Here is a 12,954-nt window from a genome sequence, read left to right on the forward strand (position 1 = left end):
TTTTGCGTTGGGAAGATGAAGGACAACACCCTAAATATCCAACTTTCAGAACATCTGGGGAAAAAAGACATCCCTTCTATTCTTTTTTTTGGTCAACACAAGGCTTAATGATAAACCCACACGTCTCTGTTCTGCAAAGCACAGAGGACTGCAGAAATAAATCGAAACCCCTGTTCTCCTACTCCATATCCCCATGATGTTCCTGTCACAACCTCTCCACACCCTCCCTGTATCCATGCCCACTCCCCTCTCCTCAGCTTCAGGTCCATCCATGCCTCAATTTGTTCCCCAAAGCATCCAGAGAGGCAGCAAACAACCCACATGGGTAGTCTAGACCTGGACACATGTTAACTGATTGACTGCATGACACCAAAACATAGGTAATCAGTGAATTTGCCTGAGTTTTCCTTGAGAACACTGAGATATGAAGTCCTTACATGCTTGGTGAATGTATACACTGATGGTTGGGTGGATTAGAAAATCAGTGAAATGTATTTTTTCTCTGATGAGATTAACTCAATCAGCCTACTTCAGTGGAAGAGGCAGAGACACTGACAGGAGAAAGCCTTGAAGGAAGTGAGAGACTTCCAACTATCAAAAAAAGTTTAAAAAAAAAAATTCTGAAAACAACCCAATGGTGGTCATCTGCTCTCACTTTCAGACCTGTGCCCCAAATATTCTGTTTGTATTTAATTTTCTGGCTCGTCAAGTAGAAAAATAATCCATTCCTGAGGCTTTCAGCTGTATTTATGCACTTGGTTAGGACTGAGCTGAACACTCAAACCTGTCATTGAAGGCTTCAGGTGCTCCCAGCTCAGTGAGGGCTTTGCTCTCCACATCACAGACAATCAGAGAATTGTTAAGGTTGAAAAAGACCTCCAAGATCATTGAGCCCAACCATAAACCCAGCACCATGTTCACCACTAAAACACATCCTCAAGTGCCATATCCACATGTTTTTTGAACACTTCCAGGGATGGTGACTCTACCACTTACCTGTGCAACCTTTTCTAATGCTTAACAACCCTGGCACTGAAGAAACTTCTCCTAAAATCCAACTGGCTCAACTTGAGGCCATTTCCTGTCATCCTGTCTCTTGTCACCTGGGAGAAGAGACTGACACCCACCTCACTACACTCACCTCTTCCCAGGTAGTTGTAGAGAGTGATAAGGTCCCCCCTGAGCCTCCTTTTCTCCTTTTCTCCAGGAGAGAATGACACTGCCCAGAAGAAACCACCCTCCATCCCACCACATCAGCCAAAGTCCCAGCATGTCCCAGTAGCTGAAACTCAGGCTCTTCAGCTGGAAATGCAGCAAGATTAATTTAACCCTAGAGAAAGCACAAGCTGCTTCATAAGACTTGAAACTGCATCTTGTCTATCCAAAATGTAAATATTTTTTAAAAAATTATTCTTGATAGGGTTTTGTTTGGAATGCATCAGACTCTGGTGTTGGCTTAACACACCAAGGCCAAAATGTTGGACAGGGCTGACATCCATGAATCCACTCAGAAAAGAGTGGAGCCCTGACTTTTAGTGGTTTAAAATTATATAAAAAAGCATCTTTAGGCTGCAGGTCTGTGATGAATCAGTTCTGACAAGGGAGGAAACTCAAGATCTCCCCACAGCACTCTCTCCCTGCCCCACTCCACGACTGCCTCTCCACTCTCTTGCTACTACAGGGACCAGCAGCTAGTGCAGCAAATCAGATCAGTGAAACATTGTTAAAAATAACAGCCCAAACCTCCTCCATTGCAGGAGAGCCTTCTGCATCACAAATGATGAAAGCACATTTTTTTAAAAAGCGAGCTGAGTTGAGAGCAATTTCTGAGAAGGTGGCAAAATAATCAGCCCTGAGCCCAACCAGCAGAACAAGGGCTGGGCTGCTCCAAGCATTGATGGGGCTCCAGGATAACCCTGGATGTGGGAAAACAGGTCTCAATACTCCCAGTTAGTGTCTACCTTTGTCAAAGATGGTGCCTGGCTCCCATCCTGGTGATGCTGTAGGAGCAGGACATTCAGAGGACACCACCACCCTCTGTTGTGAGCTATTCTTTGGGCACTGGGCTATGTTATTCCTGCCTTGTAGCTGGTAGACAGGGAGAAAAAGTCAGGATGCATCTTGTGGAGTCAAGAAATATCATCCTTGGGGTACCCACAAGCACTCAGCCTGTGGTGCTTGCTGAAACTGTGAGGGAAAAGAGAAGCAGCATCCCTGAGGTTTCTTACAATTATTTTTATGATTGATGGGAAAGAGGAGAGGGAGTGGGGAATAAGTTTTTCCCCCTTTTTTCACGTCACCTAAGCACCCACTAAACAACCAACCAGCTGTCTTCATCCTGCAATCCAGATGGATGTCCCTCTGCAACAGGGGGATGCACCAGAGCATCTCGCCTCGCATTTCCAGTGCTGGGATTCAATACAGCCACTGCAGCTTTTAATGCCTTTTACAAACATCTAATTCACTCTGTATTAATCCCTCAGAGCAGCTACTCCTTCATTTTACCCTTGGAGACATCAAGCTAAAATATTCCTCGGCTTGAACACAAAAACCTACAGCTCTAAGCAGTTGTTGAGGACAGAGGACATGCTGTTACCCAGTCCTCTGATATATACAGCAGTATAACACCATCCTTGCAATAAAAGTACAGAATGAGCCTCTAAAGATGCCTTTTTACTAGATGTTTGTAAGTGGATTTAGGTTTAATGACAAGCTCCTCTTGCTTATTTCCTGCTTTTACTCATCCTTCTTTTTGGGGGGAGGGTGGCTGACGGGCTGTTCGTTCTCAAGCTCAATATTAAATAAAAGAAACCCAAAAATACATTGAAAATGCACTCTTAAGTCATGGCACAAGGCATATTTCAAATGAATGCAGCTGAAAAGCTCCAAACTATCAAAAAGCTATTTCAATAAGGGATTTTCACTTACTCGAGACATTCAAGGCATTGACATAACTTCTAAAAAGATCAATCTCTTCCAAGTATTTTAACTCAATTAAATTGACAAAATCTACAGCTCATGAAGGTGACAACAACCCCATGGTCCACATTTCAATCTTCCCAGGCTACAGAGGGCTTCCCAAAGCTCACTATTTTAGGGAGAGCTTTCAGGCAGTCTCAGCTGACTCTTGCAGGTCATGTCCAGATATCCCCAGAAATCTTTATTGATTATTGAAGTATTGAGTATTGAAGAAGCAAACCATGGAAGTGTGCATTAACTCATGTGTGCATTCCACATCTCAGCCTCAGCAAATCACAAGCATGGAACAGAACCTGACACACACTATTTAATTTGACCTTTGATTGTGACAGAGCCAAAGCAAGGTGACTCCAGCCCATAAATATTCCTGACTCCAACAGCACTGAAGATGTTCAGACCTCAAACCTTGAAGGGAAGCAAACAGTATTGAATCCCTGCAGTTGTTTCACCTTAAATAAGTAGAAGGGAGGTGTTGACACTGAAGTGATGCTTTGCAGCTCAGGAAATCTGTGTTCAAGTGCCAGGCTTGACTAAGCTTTGGATGCAGAAGGAGAATTAAAGACAAGTCACAGTCCTCTCACCTCATCCAAAGCATCTTGGAGCTGAAAAATGCACAGGAAAGAGTCCTGGTTGAACGGGATGTTATTGTGTTTCAGTACAGCACAGCAAGGAATGGACCTGCATCATTTTCATTTTTAAAGATAAATTAAACATTAAATTAAAATAATAAAAAAAATCACAAATATAGAAAGATACAAGAATTGTAATTAAGGTGGCAAGAAACTGGCAATGTGTTCACCACTGGAACAGTTTGGGAGTTTACCCTGAACCAGTTCATACCATTGATCAAGGCATTTCTTTGCATCAGCCTCCTGCAGTAAGCAGATAAAATGTAGCTGTTCCATCTACATAAAATGTGTTTAGATACATAAATCCTCGCAAAGTGGCTTTTTATTTTGAGGCAAAAACCAGAAAGAATTATATGCTGCATTAAATATTTGGTTCTTTGTCCTCTTCTCGACTGTCTGCAAGATCAATTAAAGTGCTTTTGCATAAAACAGGCAGAGAGGAGCACGTTCCAAGAAATAAATAAATAACAACACCACTCCTTGCTTTCAGTATGCTGCCTGAAGAAAACAAGCGTAACGACTTAAAGATTCCCACAGTGAAAAAGAAGAAAATGATGAAGGTTTAATCATACACTTACAAGGCAACAAAACACATTTCTCAAGTCTTAATATCTCTTGTGAAATTTTAAGCGCTCAGACACAAATATTAGCAGCAAGCTGCAGCAAGCTGAGTCGATTCCCCTGCCCTCGCACAGAAATATGTGAGAGTCCCTCCCTTGCACTCACACACACACATTTGCTGTTTCCATCGCTTTTCTGTTTGAAAAAATATCCAAATTAAACCATGAGTATTTAAGATGTGATTTAACACGTTCCTCGCCTCACGGAGGTCTCGCTGTCCTGGAGCTCACCAGCCTCTCTGTCCAGCTGCATGGCAACATCTGGAAGCACCAGCACGACCTCCCCACAGGCTGACCAGCAATGGGACTCACAGCCACAGGCTCAGCATGGAGAGACAACTCTCAGATCAGCCAACCCACCCAGGTACCAAACAGAACGGGGACCGGGGGAAGAGGCAGAGAGATCACCCCACCAAAAAAACTCAAGACCTGCTTTCTTCTCCCTCAGAATGGCCTTTATCATGTCTGTGCAGGGCAAGGGAGGAACTGTCCCCATCAAAACCCCATCATCATAGGCTCTAAGGAAGATATTTTTCACAATGAGGGTGAAGAAACATTGGCACAGGGTGCCCAGAGAAGCTGTGGCTGCCTCATCCCTGGAAGTGTTCAAGGTCAGGATGGGGCTTGGAGCAACCTGGGATGGTGGAAGGTGTCCCTGCCCATGGCAGAGGGATTGGAGCTGGATGATCTTTATGATTCCTTCCAGCCCAAGCTGTTCTGTGATGCTATGACCCTCTCTGGCCCCAGAGAATGTGGTGGCCCTAAGTGGCAGAGCAGGTCACTGACCATTTCCCCTTGGATTGTGGGGGCTTCGTTCTGCTCCCTGTCCCTCCAGCTGGGGGAATCATCCCACCACGTTTCCCTCAGGGCAACTGTGCCATATTTTTCCAGTTCCTCCTGTTTGTTGCCCATTCTGTGCCCATGTACTTCAGCTGGGCTATTGTTCCCAACACCTCTTTTTTGGGGAAAGAGCCCTAATTCCCACATGGCCACTCTCAGGCACTTCCATGGTTTCGAACACATCAATAACCCTGGTGCCTCTGCTGCTGCAGGGATCTCCATCCCCTACCTCCACTGAGACAGCAGAACAAGGGCACACCATCCCATGATAAGAAAACCCAAAAATCTGCTGGTGATACCAGGCTCAGGGCAGGTATTGATCTATTGAATCTTCTTGGTTCATCCTCATCATTCCCTGGAAGGGTAGAGAACACTACATGTGTTCCTGATCCCTTAACCAATCAACCTCACAGCAAAACACAAAAGAACTGAGAGGAGAGAGAAATCACTGCTCTACATAATTGAAACAGGAAGAAAATAACTTGCAATAATGAAATAAATTTTAAAAACAAACCCACATGAGAAAGAGAACCAAACACCCAAGAAATGAAAACAAAAGCTAAGAGGTGAATAATTCATTTAGGCAATGTGCAGTGCCCATATTCTACCTGAATTGTTTACATGGAAGGTTCATGGTTTAATCAGAACTGCCAGAACAAGAAAAAACAGAGTCATAAGTAAACAAGAAAAAACAGAGTCATAAGTACAACATTTATCTTGAGTAAACGAAATAGGTTTCTGGGTAAGGCATTTTCATTTAAAACAGAAAAAAAAAATTAAAAAAAAATAGGTTGCAGTTTGTGACGTGACCAGCAAGGGGAGTTGGTGCCCAGAGCTTTGAGGGAACCACGCAGATGCAGTTTTGGGTGGAGAAAAACTCAAATAAACAATTCTGAGGTAGTGACATTGATAAAACATTGAAGACTGCCAGAGGATGCTGGAGGATGATGGACAGAGAGCAGAAAACCCACTAACCTGGAAAAGAAAGAGGGCTTGAGAGATACTAGAGTAAAAAAACAATCATGTTTGGCTGGAAATTGGACTTTCTGTCCCTGCAAGACTTAATGGAGAGCATGAAATGAAGAGCTCTTGGAGGAAAAAGGCAAAGAAGAAATGAAATCAAGCCAGGATGGATTTTAGGAAAAGAAAATAAGGGTTAATCTGACAGTGCTCCTGAGTACAATATTCTGACAGCAACATGAAAAGACTTTGGCCAGTTCCTCTGGTGGCCTTAGGAGACATCCAGGAGGGTTCCAGGTCTGGGAGAAGATGTCAGAGGACCAGGGCTGATCAGGCACCTCATTACTGAGCCCCAGAATCACAAACAAATTGGGGAAAACATCATAAACAACAACTATTAAAAACAACCCTGGCAAGGAGTGGGATTTAAATAATATTATCCAGCATTTAAAGCAAAATGCCAGCAGTAGGAACTCATTAGGCTCTGTATGGGGAACAGCAGCAAAATCACTGCTGCAGCTCCAGCCATGCTGGGCTTGTCAACAGAAACGGGGCCACCCTGGGCTCTGGGGCCACCGGGAGGGGCACTCAGAGCTTTGGTTCCTCTGCCCCGTTAATCTCATTAACCTCGTATTTACTCTGTTGTTGGTAATTACTCAGAACGTTAATAGGCACAATTTATGCATATTATTTACTGAATGTTACAAATCTCTTTAGCTCAGTGTATGAACAGGGGCTGGAACGAGCCAGTGCTCTAAGTGCTGTGGAAAAATAGAAGGAGAGAAATGGGAAATAATTTAAAAATTTAAAAAATCTTTTTAAGCACTTGTTACAAATTTCTTCAATATCTTTGGTTTCTTCTTGCAAGATAACCGATCAATTCAGATAAATACATAAAATTCATCAATTTTACTAATTCTATAATACCATTCCAACAAGGAAAAACACACTAAACCAAAAACACCCAAGAAAATACTTATTTCCTCCTGTTAAGCTGAAGCCCACGAAACAACTATTCCAGCCATGATACAAATTACTGTTAACGATATTCCAGGTGGGAAAAACAGATGCAGTTTAAGAAAACTGTTATTGCTGTTAAAGAACTCCATAGGTTTTACAGACACAGTCTGTTACACCTTGAAAAATGGAACTTTCACTGACCATCTGTTCCTAGCAGAGAACACCCAGCAAATCTGGCTTTGGCCAGAAAGCCCAGCTCAAAGTCAACATGCCATGAGTAAGGGACATCCCAGAGCTCAATGTGCAGCCAAGATCAGATGTCAGGGGGACAGTGTGGATGGAGATCACCCAAATGTAACCACTTAAAACAAGGAAACCACTGCAAGAGCAGAAGAGATCATCCAGAGGTGAATTTGTGCAAGAGCAAAGCCCACAGCATCCCTACACCCCCATTCCAGCAATGAGCTGAAAGGATATGGAGAAAACCAACCAAAATCAAAGAAAAAAAAATAAATGAGAAGGATTGTCAAGGAAAGAAAACAGCAAAAATTACCTGACCCACAATTTTATTCTGCTCTGTTGTGGAGCCACTTGTTGGGAACTTGGCAGCAATAACCCGATGGAGCCAAGGCCCAGCTCAGCAGTCTTGTTCCTGTTCAGATAAAAGGGGGGAAAAAAGAAAATCAGATGTGAAAAGCACAAACAGGCTTTTATCTGCTCTGTTCCCCTCAGCCTGAAGCTCAGGGATTCCCAAGACTGAGGTTTTAGCTGTATCTTTAGATTCAACTGGGAGTTTTCACACCCTGTGAATTTGTTAAACATATCCATATATTAGGCAAGCTTTGCTTTTGGCCTACACAATTTCTGTTGACAATGGAACACACACCCAAAAAAAAAAGGAAATAAAAGAACACTTCTTCCCTTTCCTTTCAGGGTGCAAACATTAGTGAAACACAGCAAGCAATGTTCATTTTCTGTAATTTGTGATTTCACATTATTGTCATTTCCCCGTTTAGCAATGTCGCATTTTATAGTCAGCATTAGCCAGTTAAAGCAGATCTGGTTTGAGTACATTTCTACTACATTTTTACTACATTTTCTACACAAAGAAAGCCCATGTAAATATAGGGACTGCTGAGAGAGAACCACACAGCTGAGACAACCAAGTGGATCCAGCACTGGACTTTCGAACATTTTCAGGGATGGTGATTCCACCACTTCCCTGGGCACTCTGTCTGATGCTTGACCACACTTTCAGTGAGGAAATTTTTCTTATATCAAATCAAATCTCCCCTGGCGCAACTTGAGGCCATTTCCTCTCTTCACGAATAGCATCCATAAGGATGCAAAAACTCAGGTAACTCTGGTGACATCATAAACTCATTTCCCACACACACTTCCACAACTGTCTGTGGTTTTTTTTTTTCCGATTTGGAAACTAGTGGTCCAGAAGGAATTTAAAACACTTTTAATGAAGTTTATTATGCTTTAATATAAAATAAAAGAAAGAAGAAATAGAATGGCTCAGGCAGGTCAGGTAGACAAACTTAGGCAGTGGGCAAAGTAAGGAAATAAAAATATTACAGAATTTTTACAGCAATTATTCATCAAAGAAAATTTGGGGTGTTTTTGTTGTTGTTGTTGTTGTTGTTGTTGTTTTAATGAAAATGCTGATATTTTGGGCTTGTTTTAAGCAGGAGGAGCATCACCACACAGAAGACAGCCTACCAGACCAACCATTAAAGCCTAATCTCTCCTTATGATGGGATGGTGGAGAAAGTCAAATCACATGGGATGACACCAGGGCCAAAGAGAGCAACAAAGGATGCCAAAGGAGCTCCTGCCTTGAGTTATTCTACCTTTAGAAAAAACATCCAATTACCCTTTCCTCCTCTTTGATTACACAATCGACTTCAGCACCCTCAAAAGCCAACATCTCCAAAACATGGGGGAAAATAATGATTAAGAGCCTTTAAGTTAAAGTACAGCACTCAGAACCAGTTTTCAAAGACAGGGTAAATAAAGAAGACCTTTAATTTTCAAGATGTTGCTCAGCAGCACCTTGTCATGCCACATCACACAACACTTCTTCCTTGTTATTTCTCTGGCCAAAGGTCAAAATTCCTCTTCTCAAGGGACAAGCCTTCGTTTAAGAAGAGTGGTGAAACTTTTACATCCAACTAATTTAGGAACAATCCACATCTCCATCCTGGAGATCCTCTTAAATATGATTTATTGCCATTTAAGGTGGGAAGAAAAAATGACAAAATTTGTCTGAAATCGAGGTAGCCCTGCTCCCAGTGAAAACAGATCTACTTCTCCAGCACAGAGAGTACAGCACTGAAATCTCAGGATGTTGATGGCTGCTAAGGTAGGAGTTTTTATCACCCTCATGTAGCCTTGGGATAACCATTTTTAAACTGCCTGTACAAGCAAAAAGGCAGTAGTCATTTCAATTTTTAAGCCATGGCACATCCCATCCTGCCAAGTGGGGATTCAGGTCCTTAAGCGTAGAAACCTGGTGGTCCAATTTCCCAGAAATATCATTATGCCCATCTCCCAGAGCCCCCAAGGCAGCCCTAGGAGGATGAAAATTGAAAAGATCAAAAAGACCACATGAGACTTCTTGCCCATCCATCTTCTCCTTATCTCATCCTCCCTCCAGTTCCATCCCCCAAATTGATCTTTTCTTCTCCAATTCAATCTTCTTCTGGTGGTTTATCCACAGCAGGGCCTCTCCTTTGAGTCTCTCTTGCAGAATGAAAGAGGGACATGATCCTTGGGTGGCATCCACTGGGACAACTCCATTACAGGGAGGAATTAATGACAACTCTGCCCACCTGCAGGTTTTTTGGGGTTTTTTTAAGCCATCGTGTATGTAACTCATGATGTCAGTACAGGAATATCACACTAAGGCTCTGGAAAGTAAGGGGCGGGTTTTCCTCGTTTCTATGGTTATGAGCAATTTTAATGACCAACCTAAATAAAAAGGCTGGAAGAGAGAGAAAGTAGGAAGGAGTGAGGTGGGCGTTTAATTTTGATTGACAAGACAGAGCAGAACTAGTTAAGATCTGTCAAACGCTTGCTGAGGATCACAAATCCTCAGCACATTCTACAGCAGACAGAATTAGTCTAAATGCACAGCTTTACAAAAATATTTCTTATCTGCTGAGATCAGAGTTCAGCATTTCAGTTGCCCCACAGAAAGCAGCTGATGTCGTAACTACCAAAGGAACTAAGGTAGGGCCAGAAAAAAATACGTGTATATTTTAATTATTTGTATTTAATTTTTAAGTATTAACATCTACAATGTCTTAATATGTCTTATTTTTTTTGTCTGGCCTATATATATAAAAAAAATATTTATATCAAATGACAGCACTCTCAAGATTATTAACTATCAAAACAACAATTTTAAAGGTATTATCAAAGGTACCACTTTGGAATCACATCTGCATTCCATGAAATGTTGTATAAATAAAGACGACAGAGATAATTCCTGCAATAAAGACCTTAAAAAAGGAGACTGAACGCAGAAGGAGTTGAACACAGATTTGATGGGAAATTTCAGGAAACACAATCTGGAAAGACAAAAACACTGGCATGACAGTCAGCTGTGACGTTCCCTGAAGATACACCACCAAAAAACAACCTTCGTGGAAAATGAAGAACATTCCTACAAATGAAATCGTCAAGAAGGAAGAAGAATGGAGAGGTGGAGGCTTGGAGCATTTCAAAGTCAGGAGCAAAGTTCTGTGACCTTGGAGTGAAGAATCAGTACCTCAGCAGGGCACAAGGCAGCATGAGAAGACTAAACCAGCATCTGGAGTTTAAGGCCAGGGAGAAGCAGGAGGCACCAAAGGACAAACACAAAGAAGATTCAAGATGTGCCTGAACCAAACTTGAAAGATGATTTTCTTGCACTCACTTGGCTCTGTTGGGATGCAAGCAGGACACAGTGATCTTCACAGGGCTACACACCCATGAGCTTTGCTATTTTATCAAATGATGTTAGAATTTTAAGGAGAAAAAAACTCGTCAAGAGAGGATGAGGTTACAAGAGAGGGAAGTCAACAGCTCCTGAGACGCCTGCCAACAGGATCTGCACTTAAAGCATGCAGTTTTGGCAGAGAACATTCTCAAAATCTGATATTTAAAAGTCTCATGGTGTTGGAACGTGTAATTAAAGTATAAGGATACAAGTGAACTAGGATCTGATCAACACAAACTTGTATCAAAGTCAGAATGTGTTCCCACAGAGTCTCAGCCACCTGGTTCTTCCATGCTTCATTCAAAGAGAGAAAAATTAGCTACCGACTACTTTTTATTCCCACTCAAAATCATCCCTCTCCAGCCTCTAAAAGGGATGGATTTGTAACAATCTCCAAGAATTAAAAAATTCCAAACAAATCCCCAAACTAACATGTTGTTTAATGTAATGCCAGGTCCCAATTTTAAACACCATATTTGTTGTGATATGAACTTTTCCTTCACCTATCAATGCCCAGGCATAGGGTGAAGAAAACAAAGAATAATGAAAATACCTACAGTTTCATTCTTGCTCCTCAGGAAGTGGAATAAATGAAAGAATTAAAATCCTTCATTGAGAAAAGCCCTGAGGACAGGAAGGACTTGGGGTGGATGGGAAGCTTGAAGTGACATTATAAACGACAATGTGGCTCCTCCATCCCTGGAAGTGTCCAAAGCCAGGTTGGACAGGGCTTGGAGAAACCTGGTCCACTGGAAAGTGTCCCTGTCCATGGCAGAGGGTCAGAACGAGATGATCTTTCAGATCCCTTTCCAACTTAAACCGTCCAAATATTCAAAATTCAAAAATTCAAATATGAATTTACTGGTGTTTCCTTCCCAGTAGTGCCAACATGAACTCAATAACCAAGAAAATTTTAAAAAAACCCAACAAAAATTCATATTGGATCTGATTTCCTACTGAAGGTTTCCAACAGCCAAGCTGTCCATCACCAAGTTGAAGAGAAAAGTAAAAGTAGTGTGGAATCAGCTGGCACAAGCTCATTTTTTTAACCAGGTAATGCCTCAAAACCTCCCAAACCAACTCTGCCGCCATCAGTGCCACCTCTTCCTTGGACAGTGCCCAGGAACTACTCGCAAATGAAATCCAACCGAATTTATTGCTTGTGCAAGCCTGGAAATTTCAGTTACAGAGGTGACGTGACATTTTGTTTCGCCAATGCTAATCTAATACCTTTTTAAAGGTGCATACGTTTCACCCTGTTGGCTTCCAACACTGAATTACCAGCTCTGCTAAGCTTCAGAATAGATGAGACGAGCTTGGCCTCCAGGCGAAATCCCTTTGCTGTAATCTTTATTCAAAACACACCGCGCCGGAGCCTTGCATGCATTGCCAAAAATCGCCTTGAGGTTTGCTCTTAAGATGGCAATTTGCATATCAACATTTTGCTGCAGAGCTTACCCAATGTCCCCGCTATTATTTTAATACTCTGCTGTGGGCGGCCCCCTGAGCAGCTCACAGAAGTGCAGGCTAAAAATATTCCTGCCTTCCCCACCGGCTCCACACATGACCACAGCGAGCGCCGGCTCGGATGCAAAACCGGCAGCGATGGCATCCACCCGCCTCTCCAGGAGGATGTGCAGGCTCCAAGGTGTTCAAAAAAACATGGCAAGGAGGAGGAAAGTAGCTCTGCATGGATGGAGGAAAAATGCCCAGGTGCTGGAGGAGGAGAAGAGGAGAAAGAGCTGGTTTTACAAGGGAAGCAGGAGAGGTTTATCCGCGTGCGAGACATTCTTGGGAAAACACATTGAGAGGTAATAAAGCAGGTGAGGGAGGCAGCGGCTGGGATATGAATTTCAGATGATGCTGAACAGAGGAAGGGAAAGAATTCTCAAGCACAGAACAGGGCAGACACGAGCAAAGCCTGATTCATGCCCCAGAAGGGAGATCCCAATCCCGCTGGCAGCACCATGTTGAC

General features: G+C 42.6%; 1 protein-coding gene across 2 annotated transcripts in view; it reads right to left on the reverse strand.

Annotated features, from left to right (window-relative positions):
* Positions 1-12,954, reverse strand: part of TSNARE1 (t-SNARE domain containing 1) — a 460,525-nt gene that overhangs the window by 437,645 nt on the left and 9,926 nt on the right. For both annotated transcript variants that reach the window (XM_033071250.1, XM_033071242.1), the window contains exon 2: positions 7,547-7,640. The gene's annotated coding sequence lies outside the window, so the exon portion shown is untranslated. The remainder of the gene's footprint in view (positions 1-7,546; positions 7,641-12,954) is intronic.

The sequence above is a fragment of the Catharus ustulatus genome, chromosome 1, assembly GCF_009819885.2.
Source record: "Catharus ustulatus isolate bCatUst1 chromosome 1, bCatUst1.pri.v2, whole genome shotgun sequence".
In the NCBI taxonomy this organism is placed as follows: Eukaryota; Metazoa; Chordata; class Aves; order Passeriformes; family Turdidae; genus Catharus; species Catharus ustulatus.